This window comes from Spinacia oleracea, chromosome 4 (genome assembly GCF_020520425.1).
Source record: "Spinacia oleracea cultivar Varoflay chromosome 4, BTI_SOV_V1, whole genome shotgun sequence".
Lineage (NCBI taxonomy): Eukaryota > Viridiplantae > Streptophyta > Magnoliopsida > Caryophyllales > Amaranthaceae > Spinacia > Spinacia oleracea.
The window spans coordinates 93,982,448-93,995,394 of NC_079490.1; the positions used below are offsets into that span (position 1 = coordinate 93,982,448).

The 12,947-nt window shown below is 36.2% G+C and overlaps 1 long non-coding RNA gene across 6 annotated transcripts; it reads right to left on the minus strand.

The window, feature by feature from the left end:
* Positions 1-6,439: 6,439 nt before the first annotated feature.
* LOC110798791 (uncharacterized) lies at positions 6,440-11,720 on the minus strand. Of its 6 annotated transcripts, none has more exons than XR_008919498.1 (9): positions 11,422-11,720; positions 11,045-11,258; positions 10,850-10,908; positions 10,247-10,493; positions 8,794-8,857; positions 8,620-8,715; positions 8,313-8,350; positions 8,138-8,202; positions 6,440-6,653 (listed from the first exon to the last, which is right to left on the minus strand). It is a non-coding gene; the product is annotated as an uncharacterized lncRNA (long non-coding RNA). The 6 variants fall into 6 exon arrangements; XR_008919497.1 differs by having other exon boundaries at positions 10,247-10,536; XR_008919500.1 differs by having other exon boundaries at positions 8,791-8,857; positions 10,247-10,536.
* Between the last annotated feature and the right edge of the window lie 1,227 nt (positions 11,721-12,947).

The window sequence follows — 12,947 nt, forward strand, 5'->3', positions numbered from 1 at the left end:
AACTCAAATTTGATTCGAACTAGCTTGTGAACGCATAGATTGAATAGTCAAACATATCCATTCCTATGGGACGATCCCTATACTTGCCGCTATAGTTCATATAGCCGGTTAGTCTAGCGGTTTTATAAATTTTGTTTGGTGAGGGGTTGATCTTTCAACGACAGAAAAACACCTTATCAAAATGGCGCCGTTGCCGGGGATTGGCATCATTGTTTGATTTTTCATTCTAGTTCTCTAGACTAGTTCATTTTTCATTTTCTTTTCTTTGAAAACCAAAAAAAAATGGCAAATTCCTTTGTTTCTCAAAATGACGAAACGATTTCACTTGATGATCTTCTCTTTCTCCATGATAATTTCCTAAGCTCTTTGAATTTTGAATCTCCAAAATCATTATTGGAGAGGTTCCTCCTCATAAAATATCTTGAAATTCAAGAAGAGCAAAGAATAGATTCTTGTTTGAATTCATTTGAAGTCATGTCCCAACAAGTTGTAAAAGGCTTTTTGGGAATTTCTAACCTAATGCAAGAATCTATTAAGGAAGTTTCATGGAGAAGAGAAGAGTTTGAGGCTACATTGCCACCTATGATGCATGACATTGAGGAATTGAGTATCGGAAAGTTTGTTCCTACTCGTTCCTCTTTGAGTGAATGCCTCGATGATGGTGATGAAAATCTATTTGCTCCATTTTGCCTTGAAGTGCTTAAGTCGATTCAAATTGAGGAAAAACGAGAATGTGCCAACCAAAAACTTTTAGAATTGAATGAAGGATCGTATGTTGAGATTTCTTGTGCTTTATGTGATGTGAGTGAAGTTGTTTGTGAATCTCTTGTTCCCATTACCTTCCCTCATTCCCCATTCCGAAAGAAGAAACTCAACATTTATCCTTCATTTCCCATTTTTTTCCATTTTTGTCCCAACTCCCGCCGCTTGAGGATTCTTTTTCCTCTATTGATCCTAATGATTCTCCTTCACCAAAGGAGCATGAAGAAGGGAGTATTTCTTTTATTTTTCATTTTGATTTTTCTTATTTTTGGTTCCCTACCCCTTGTAGACATAGAGTTGCGCTTTACTTTGTGCTTGCATCTCATTTCACTCTTGCCTACTTGTTACTATTGGATATGTTTGCCATTGCATATGACAAACTATTGCGATCGTTGTCGGGGTATTTACTAGAGGTAAGAGGCGTCAAGCTAATGACGTAAAAAGAGCGCTTATCGGGAGGCAACCCGTGGGTGTTGGCCACTTGGCCCATGTATACTAATTTTTCTTGATTTTTGAAGTTTTTTGTGGCTCAAGCTTTCTTGATGTGGAAATCATTGCATCCATCTTTGCCATGTCCGGCTATTCTTATTGGTGAGTTCGTTCGTTATTACGGGTCTTTGCGGGACTTGCTCCCACGACATTTCCGGTAATATCATTCTAACTCTCTTGCATTCTTTGGGTCGGGCATCATATATTAGGGGCATTGGTTGGATGGGTAGTTGTGCCCCTCCTAGTTTCGTTTTAGGCCTTGAGGACATGGCCTAATTCGAGCTTGGGGGGAGATTCTATTGTTTGCTACTTTGATCTCCGTGTGATGGATTGCTTGATTTTGTGAATATTTTGGATTTTGTGCATATTTCTTTGCTTTTCTTTTTCTTTTCTTTTCTTTATTTTTCCTTTGCGATCTTTGTCAAGGCAAGTTTTTCTAGCTTTTAGGCATTATTCTTGATTTGGGCAAATAAAATTGGAACTTGTAGACTAGAATGCTTTTATTCCTAATTGGTAGATGTTTGCACGGTTTTTAATGTCTTGGGTCGAATTTAGGATTTAGGTGTTAAGAAAGTTGGTTGAACTTTGGGTAGCATGCGTCTTGAACCCTTGGCTTGTGGTAAGATGGTGTCGATCTCTCTAGTGACTTGAAACCGGAGAGAGTAGTATTTGCTCCCATTGGTGAGGATCATGTTCACATTAGCCCAAACACATATACATATATTGAGTGGCATGGATCTTTGGCATTGACTTTCTTATCTCCCGAATTTGACTATTTTCTTCCCGAGACCGCGACCGAACTACTTTAGGGGACGATAGAGGCATTTCTTTCGGTGACTATTTTTCTTTTTAGTTTAGGACTTTATTTTCTATTTTTTTTCTCATATATTTTTGTTTGCATTTGCCCCCTTGCCAGCCATTTGAGCCTTGCCCTTTCATTTCTTATGAGCACATTACAAGCCTAATAGCCTTTGTTTTATTTTGACCCTTAGAAGTGATAGTGAAGCTTTGAGTTATGATGCTTGTTGGTTTTGAATGAATATGCAAAGTTGAGGAATGATTGTTATTGGTATGAATGGCAAAGTTTGGGAAATATGTTTTTATATAGTGAATAAGTGTTGCATAAGCAAAATGAGAAAATAATGTTTTGAAAAAGCCAAAAATAGAGAAAAACAAGGCATGAGAAAAGTTTCAATTGAAACACAAAAAAATAAGAAAATCAAATCAAGAAAAGGTCAAAAAGAATTGTAGTTTTGAATTGTTGTTGAATAAGCTTGGGGGTACCCAAAATAAGTGGTATGAGTTTGTTTTTGGTTCGACTTGCTTGAGTTGAGTTCTATCATTGCGCTTCACTTTAGGTATGAGCACCAAATTCCCAAATTTGTTCCACACCTTACCCCTAGCCTACGTTACACCCTAAAAAGTCCTCTTGACCCTTTTGAGTTGAGTCATTGTCGGTGGAGGGAGGATTTGGTCAAGTTTATGGAATGGGTTTGTCATGCTAAGATGTCGGGTAGCCTAATCCTGTTTTCTCCGGCGCCTTCGCGGTGTCTCGAGACGCTATTCTCAAGGTTGGATAGGATCTAGAGATTTGACGTGGTATGCTCGGTTGAAGGGGAATTGACTATTGTTTGCCCTTAGTTCGCTTTGCTTGACGCTCGAATCTTTCACTCGACTTAGGACAATTGTTAGCGTGCATTCGTCTATTTAGTTAGTAATATTAGCATTCTTTTGTGCTCGTTCCATAATAAAGGCCCCGATCTTGGTTTTTGTAGTTTCGTTTTTCATTTTCTTTTTCTTTCTTTTCTTTTCTTTTCCTTTCTTTTCTTTTTATTTTCTTTTCTTTCTTTTTCTTGGTTTGTTTTTCATTTTAGGTCTTGCCTTGATTCAAATTTTTGGAAGAGTTATGGGTGTTTCTCTTTGGAAACCCTTGCGAGATCCCACTCGCCCTCATGAGCGATTGTGGGGTTCAAAGAGCTTGTTGCATGCGCTTAAATGCAACCGTGATTCCTACGAAGGTGAGTTAGTGTGCATTCTTGTAGTTCTTATTTTCGTAATTTTGATTTTTAATAAATAAGCTCATTCTCCTCCCCGTTTCTCATTCTAGCTTTGCTTGAGGACAAGCAAAGGGTTAGCTTGGGGGAGTTTGATGAGCGACATTTATGTCGCTCTTAGATTAGGATTTTAGTTCATTTTATTAGCTTTTTATTATTATTTTCGCCTAGTTTTATCGTTTTTAGTTCGTTTGTTGCATTTTTGCATTTATCGTGCAGCACCAACGCAGCCAAGCCACACACGCAGCACTGCCCATAGCTGCTTACCATGGCACCCATCGCAGCATCATCGTAGCAGCACAGTCGCAGCAACAAGCACTCACAGCAATGCACGAGCTGCCACAGCAGCAGCTCTCTTGCTCACCTTTTAGCCATCACACAGCAGCCTTGTGCTCTCCATTCAGCACGTACACACAGCCACAGCAAGGCCAAGCAGTCGCAGCAGATCAGTACAGCAGAACACGCAGCAAAATAGCGCAGAACAACCCTGCAGTTCTGTTCGGTCGCACATGAAGTTCTGTGCGATCGGACAAGGCTGTGCGATCGAATTTAAGTTGCTGTGCGGGCGAGTTGCTGGACAAAACGTCCTGAATTTGGTAAACGACCGAATGCTATTCCTTGTTCGACCGCACAGAATTTGTGCGACCAAACAGACCCCTTTGTGCGACCAAACAAGGTTGTGGGCTGCTTCTATAAAAACGAAAAATCGCAGCATTGTTATTAATTACGGATTTTTCATGAAATACCCCTGAATTTTTGCAAAATTCACCAAATGCCCCTCGACTTTCAGAAATTCACCAAATGCCCTCCACTTTTTAACAAATACACTATATACTCTTATTTATAAACTTAATACACAAGATGCCCTTAATGACGATTTTCCGTTAGCTCCGTTAACTTTTCCGTTAACTTTTTCCTTAACTAAACTAATTAACTCCTAATTAATCTAATTAACTACCCTAAAAAATATTTAACTGCCAACCCACAACTAACCTTCCTCCTAACTCACCCCTTTTATCTTCCCTCTCTCCTTCTTCCATGGATGCCCAATACCGATCTGCTACTTCCCTTTCTCCTTCTTCAATGGACTCCCAATCCCGATCTGCTACTAACCTTTCTCCTCTCTCCCTTTCAAATTTGAAAATAAAAATCAAAATAATGCCTCACAAATTCAGTGGCTATAGCATTAGCAGAAGCACACAATCATACTCCTCACAAATTGACGCACCAATCATACCTCTTTTCAACACCATTAACCACCACCCTTCCTACTAAACCACCTCCTCTTGCTCCGGCCGCATCTCCATTTTCTCTCACCTCCTAAACAACCCCAAATGAGGCACATGGGCTTTCATCTCCCACGACCCGGTGGACTCGAATTCGATCCTCAACCTCATCTTCCCACCCACCACCACAATCGTCGCCGGCGAGTCAGCTAACTCGCCCGAATCGACCAACTCAGACTCGTCCGGGTGAGTGTTCCGATTCGAGCCCCTTGTCGTCGTCGTTGAGTGAAAGGACGTGGGTGCGACTCAGTTCTTGGTGGCATTGGCTATATCTCGTGGGTTCAGGGAGTCTGGGATTACTAGTGTGACTGGTAAAAGGGTGATTGTTGTAATTTTTGTGTTAATTAGCTTTTTGTTTTGGTTTTGAAGCAAATTTAAGGGGGAGGAGAGATATTGGGCGGATTTCAATGGTGAGAAGAAGAGGAAGAACCGAAGAATGAAGGTGGGGGAGAGAGATTGGGCATAAGATGGAAGATGGTGAGGGAAATAAGTAAAGGAAAATAAAGTTTTTTATTTTTAAATTTAGTTAGGGTAATTAAGATAAGTATGGATTAATAGAGTTAATTAGGTTAAAGTTGACGGAAATCTAACGGAATTTACAGAAAATGCTCACTAAGGGTATATAGTGTATTTGTTAAAAAGTGGAGGGTATTTGGTGAATTTCTTAAAGTCGAGGGGCATTTGGTGAATTTTGCAAAAAACTCGGGGGTATTTCATGAAAAATCCGTATTAATTAGAATTCTCTCTCTAGAATTAGTTTAAGGCTTAGATTAGAGATTAGGATTAAGGATTCTTAGCCTCAAATTCTTGATTCTAAATTCAATTAGATCTTTAATTTTCAGATTTCTTTCCTCTTTGCTTTGAGTTTTGTTCTTCATTTTGTTCTTCAAAGTTTGATGCAAATTCTTCAATTCAAGGTATAGTTCTACTTTTCTTTTTGATTTGTTCTTTAATTCTTTAATTAATTCATTAATTTCGTTTATGCTTTGATTCCATGCTTGAATTCTAGGATTAATTTGATATTTTGAATTTCATTGATTTTCCCCCAATTTTGGAGGTTGAATTTTCTGATTTTTGTTGTTTCAATTAGCTTCATTAATTCAATTAGTTTCATGATTAGGATTAATGTTAGTTTAATGTTGATGTTAATCATGCTAATTGAGTAGTTTAGTCTAGAGGTTAGGGATGAAGCCTTGGCATTGAATTTGGGGAATTTTAGGGAAAATTCATGATTGATGTTGTGATTAAATGTGATTTAGTGATAGGACATCCATGACTAGTTGAGTAGTAGTCACGAATGCTATTTGATTGGGATTTGATTAGAATGTATGATTTAGGTTTGGCAAGACATTGTGAGCCTATTTTGTGCAAGTGAATGATAGTTCCTATTATATGCAAGCTTATCTAGTTTAGGATTAGGCGAAAGCTCTTCCATAGGCTAGGTTGCTTCGCGTGCTCCATCCGAGAGGTGGCGAGCACGTCATTTGGTTTCATTCCCCTATGTGATATGTCGTTGCATATTCATGAATGTCTTGACCTTGTTATTTCTTTGATTCGATTTCCATTGCCGATTTCCGAAATCTCTAGAGTTTCTTTATTTGTTTGCTTTACTAGCTTTGATTAGTTTAATTCAAAAACTCAAATTTGATTCGAACTAGCTTGTGAACGCATAGATTGAATAGTCAAACATATCCATTCCTATGGGACGATCCCTATACTTGCCGCTATAGTTCATATAGCCGGTTAGTCTAGCGGTTTTATAAATTTTGTTTGGTGAGTGGTTGATCTTTCAACGACGGAAAAACACCTTATCATCTGTTGACCTTGGCTTTCCTTGGTCTGTCTGACTAAGTTGTAATTCTGGTTGTTTGATTAATATATCTTTCCCTTACTTGTCATAAAAAAGACCGGTTACATTACATTCATATGAAAAACTGGCATCCATAATCTAAGATTCACTACAAGAAAATATCAAAGACAAGCACTGGTAATAAAATTTGCCATCTTTTCTCGAACTCCATTCCCCATTGGTGAAGAGTTGCTCCCTCGGATTTTTGAATACCTTAAGAAGACCAACCAAAAAAAAATATACTTTAGTTATATTATAAATATTGTATCGTATAATAAAGTAAGACTTAGTTTGCTTAAAACAATTAAATAATGAACCATATAATAATAAAAATGGCTTATTTCGGTACTAACTTTCAACTCGATCATAAACTTAAATACATATTTTAAACATTTTACATGTCAAATATACTTAGTTTTAAATTTCAAATACTCATTCTCACCTACTTTGGTCAAGTTATGCACATTTAAGGCTCGCTTGATCATTATAGGCCACATTTTGACTAAAATGGCTTATTTCGGTCCCAACTTTAAACTAATGAACTAAAATAAGTATTTAAAACACTTTAAATGTCTAATACACTTATTTTTCTGTTTCAAATACTCAGTATCGCCTACTTTGGTCAAGCTATGCACATTTAAGGCTCATTTGTTCATTATAGTTCATATTTTGACAAAAATAGCTTATTTCACTCCTAACTTTCAACTAATGAACTTAAATATAAAACCTTTACAATTACAATTAGACTTAGTATGATGTTTTAAAGCACTAATTTTCACCTACTTTGATCAAGTTATACATATTTAAGACTCGTTTGATCATTATAGGTCACATTTTAACTAAAATGGCTTATTTTAGTCCTAACTTTCAACTAATGAACTTAATTAAGTATTCTAAATTATTTACATATTTATTAGACTTATTTTAATGTTTCTAAGACTCATTCTCACCTACTTTGGTCAAGTTATGCACATTTAAGGCTAGTTTGTTCATTATAATTCATATTTTGACTAAAATGGCTTATTTTGCTCCTAACTTTTAACTAACGAACTTAAATAAGTATTGTAATTCCTTTCCATGTTTAATATACTCAGTTTTATGTTTCAAAGACTCACTCTAACCTACTTTAGTCAACTTATGCACATTTAAGACTCATTTGATCATTATAGGTAACACTTTGACTAAAATGGCTTATTTCGGTCCCAACTTTCAACTAATAAAATTAAATAAGTATTTTAAACCATTTACATGTTTATTAGACTTATTTTAATGTTTCTAAGACTTATTATCACCTACAATGGTCAAGTTATGCGCATTTAAGGCTAGTTTGTTCATTATAGGTCATATTTTGGCTAAAATGACTTATTTCGACTTTCAAGTAATGAACCTAAATAAGTATTTTAAACACTTTACATTGATGGGAAATCTCATTAGTTTCTCATGTAGCTGCAATAGTTTTAGTACTTAGTAGCCATCTAAAACTATTTAAATTGAGGGGCCACCTCTCTAACTAGTTTCTCAGGTAGATGTTAGTCGTTTAAGTAGCCGTCCACAACGAAATTAAGTAACTTCGTTGACTATGGGTTTAGTAGCTAACCATGGGCTGACAATAATGGGATATCCATTTGGTAACAATCAACAGTAATAGATCAAAGCAAAAGATTAGAATACTGATAAAGAGTACTGTAGTTACTTACCCACTTTTGGTCACTATGCATTTCATGCCTGCTGCTTTAACGGCTGCAAAATCAATGGCATTGTCCTGTACCACAATGCAACTGTCAACATTCAAAAAATATAGCATAACTAGCATTTAAAAGTCTTTATTTCTATGTATTTCAATGGTGAATCAAGAAATTATTACTGCAATACCTTGCACGATCAACACCAAGTGTTGTGGCTGCTAGTACCTAAATGGCATGTAAAGAGGAAACAATCAAAGTAAGAAAACCGAGAATTTTACTCAGCAAGAGAATAAAAGAAAGTATGTATGATTTGTAGGAATGATCTGCAACATCAAGGAAGATTGAATGTCACAAGAACTAATTCATTATTTGATATGAATAACTGTACTGAATAAAGTAGTTAATCTGTGTCCGTACTAGTTTCCTGATGGTACTTGTAAGATGTATTTACTGTTTAAATCAAATGAAAGCAAAAGGAAGAAACAAGAGTTTACTAGGTCTGACTTCTTCCGAGGGACTACATCTCCGACAAAAATCTGCATCTTTTCTACTCGCTCAGGACCCAACAAGCATGAAACTATTGCAGAGACCTGAAACCAATATGTTCAGTGCATCTATCAAGTTACTCATAGGAAATACAAAGCATACAAATTTATGTTGCATACCACCTTCTCGTTAGATTTGCTGCACACGACAACTTTGACTACTTTTGCCTAAGCTTGGCCGACCATCCTGCACAATTTGAGAGCACAACATTCCAGATCTTTAATAACTAACTTGACATAAATTCTAATTGTAACATCTTAGTGATATAACTAGTATAATACCCGTGCGATGCACGATTTATAATCTAAACATAAATTTATATGAAATATGGTAGACAATTATCATCAAAATAGAGCTATAACTAACCTCAAAATTATACTTAATGATGGATAAATTTGTTATTTCCCATTCGGTGTCATATTAATTAAAACAGTTAAAACAAATAAGAGTACATTAAATAAATTTATTTTCTTTCTTATTCACATGTTGTGTCAAGAATAAACTTAATGATCTCATCCACTATTTCACTTCGATAGTAATACCCAGTTAATACTCGCACAGTCCCCCATTAACTTAATTATCCGACCACTTAACACACCATTCTTAATCAATTAGATGAAGGATCAGCAACGCGTGCATGTCCAATCTAAAAATTTATCTGCGTACCCGTCACCACTTTCGACAAATAATCCACTTGGGGAAGGATGAACGGGGTCTCCCAAAAAACATGCCACATTGACAATTGACATCACTATATTCGATAAATAAGCCACTTTTTCTTTCAACTAACTTTTAAATATATGGAAAAAATATTACGATAATGAGAATGTGGCATAATTTATTTTTGATATTTAAGATTAAGTATAGGCTAGGGCCCGTCATAAAAAAAATATGGATATGGGTCTCATTTTGTTAATTAAAATTGGGCATATAAAATGTTTGAGACAACCTTGTAAAATATAAAAATCAAGAGTTTAAGTTTGTTATTCATATATGTATTCATTATATGACACTAATTCTTAGAAAGATGATAGTATTATAATAATATAATTGATAGTACATGTTCAACTATTATAAGATTTTCCGCCATATCGATTATCAGAAAATGCATGCAAAGATTCAGTTGATTACAAATAATAAATGAACAAAGGTAAACATACGTTATACATATCCGCATCCAGTATATGACATACGTTGTACGTTGCTTAAAGATTTTATGCATGGCTAGCATGCTTGTTGGTGCAATGAGACGAATTGGAGCAACACATTTCATTCTAGACTTAAGAGGCACTGTGGTGTATAGATACACTGAATTGATTCCAATACCACATTATGTGGGAGAGATTTATATTATGACTGTTATTTGCCCGTAATTTTGACCAGTTTTCTTGAAAGACATGTTTCATGATTTATTCACATTCTTTGTACAACAAAATTCTACCAAAAAGGTGACTTTTGCTCTAGTGTGGACCAATACGTGTTGTAGTCATCCCCTGTTTCGTGAGTTAGAGCTAATAAAAGAGGATGTTCTTGGTACTCAAAAAACTTTATCTTAAGATACACAATTTATTATACCTAAATATCCGGTTGAGAATCTTAGATTCTGAATCAAGTTTTCTGTTGTTAAGTGTGAGGAATGCTGCTCAGAGGAAGCCTCTAGATGAACTCGATATTCCAGCAGAAGATGTCCAAGTTGTTCAATTTACCCCGCTTGGATGTATGTTGTACAAGGCTCCGTCCGATGGAAAATGGGGAGAGCATGAACGTAAGTTCTACAAATACCTCCATTTTACGTTCCCTTTATTTTCTTTTCCCCTCAACACTTGAAATGTTAAATTCTATTTAGTTTCTAGCTCACTTGAAATCTGTAGGTGGTCATAGACCAAGTTCATTGTCAACTTGCAAATGAGATTCATAGCAGATCATATTCATAGATTATCCACCTCAAATCATCCATTAGAAATATTCATGAACACCAAAGTTTCAAATACGTACTAATGCAATCTATCACAAGCAGTGTCTGAATTTAGCTCAAATATCCTATAATTAAAATATACTAATAAATTTAAAAACTTAATCTAACAAAAACTAGAAAACTCAAACACAAACACTAATTGAAGTAAAAAATTAACAATAAATAGACACATAGAGAACGAAAAGATTCAAGATTTAGAATACCCTTCAATGTAATCAGTTAGAAGAAGGTCAAGGTAAGTGTCCCATTTGTTTCCAATTACCTGAACACATTCAACAAATGCAAAAGTAATAAAAAAAAAGTTGAAGAAATTAGGGTTTTAGCAAAACGCTAAACCAATGCAGACAAAACCGTAGAAAAATAATGCGACGAACAATTAATTCGCAAAGAGAGATTACCTTGCCGCAAGTGAAGCAAAAAACTAGAATAATCATGGTTGGTGTTGCCTCCTTTTCTCCCGTGGCTTCGTTTCTCTTATTATGGTCGTCTTCTCCGTTTCAAAATAATGTTGTCCATTGATTTTTCAGGTGCTATGATTTTTCTCCGTTTCAAGTGTTGTGATTTTTATGAAGTATATGGGTTGATTTCTCCGTATCAGGTGCTGTGATTTTCCTTCAATGTCATTCGCCAGAGAAGAACGAATGTGAGGAAAGGAGGAGCGGGAAAATGAGAACAAATCGAAATGAACTTGAATGGATTCGACCATATGAACTTGAATTTTAAATCGAAATTAAACTAAAACGAAAATTGAATCACATAGAGAAAGTGTAATTACCTCGGGAACTTGAATTAAGCAGAGTCATTGAACGATTTCTTGAAATTAGGGCAACTCCAAGCTTCTGGTTGTGTGGGTGGATGGGGGGCGAATCAATATGGAACAACCTTGAGACTACATTCTTCATATCAGAAGCAACGATGGAAGAAGCATCGACGACGATGGCGATGGCTGAAGCAGTGGCGGCGATAGCGGTGGTTGAAGCAGAAGCAGAGAAGCGGAAGGAGGAGGAGCGGGAAAATGAAAACAATCTCCGCTTTATTTTTTGGGAAACTATTTTGTGTGAGGGCGTCTACAGCCATATAGTATAATGGGTTTAGTACCCCATATAGAGGGTAATTTGGGAAATTCACTCACTGGGTTGCCACTTGGATAAGCTGACTGGGCGTAAAATTGATGACTGGTGTGATGGTATACGTATTCCATACGCTTTGGAATACGTATATCAGATTTCAAAAAAAAAAAGAGAAGGAAGAGTGAAGGAAGAGAGAGAAACTCCCCATTCTTGAAACCACTGAGAAAACGCGAAGAACACAAGGAAGTTCGCCGGAAGTTCGATGGAAGTTCGACTGCAATTCCCACTGAAACATAGGTAAATCGCATTTTCCCATTTCCCCCAAACTTTGTAAAATTAAAATTCTAGGGTTCATGAATTTTGGATTCAATATTGATGAAAATTTTGAACAATTTTTGATGAAAATTGAAGACATTTTATCAAATAGGCTTAAATTTTGTATATGTAAGCACAATTTTGCAATTTGGTGGGATTGATTGAAAGTTCGATTGTCAATAAAATCGAAAATGAACACGGGAGATTATAAATGTAGTTGGAAGAACACCCCAAACCCCAATTTCACTGTTTAATTTTGAACAGGGGAGATTATGCCGTTTATCTGGTTCACCAAAGCAATCACATGTCCATGTGGCAGTTGTTAGAACCTTACCCGGACCCTTTCCTGGACCACTAGCACCAGAGCGGACAACCCCAAACCCTTCTTGCCTTCCATAACTCTTGTAGTAATCATTTGCCTGATCTATGGTGGTACCTATCACCATTCCAACTTGTGGAGGTGGCACAACATCATCCATGATCCCTACTCTTGGAGTTTTTGGAGTTTCTGGAACTACCTCCATGATCCCAACAATTGGAGTTTTTTGAGGAGTTTTTGGAGGTAAACCAACGATCCTCCCAATCCTCCCAACTGTTGGATCATCCATAGTTTGCACAACATCATCCTCCGAATCTAATATCCTCCCCTTCACATAATCCATAGTTTGCACAACATCATCCTACGAATCTAATATCCTCCCCTTCACATAATCCATAGTTTGCACAACATCATCCTCCGAATCATCATCACTTATTTCTTGCACAACATTACACCCCAAATCATCGTCACTTATTTCCAACATCTCACTCTTCATTTTATTACTGCAATTCAATTAAAACTAGTATAATTCAATTAAACTAGTATAATTCAATTAAACTATCTAAAATCAGATTAACAACTTCAAACAACTGCCAG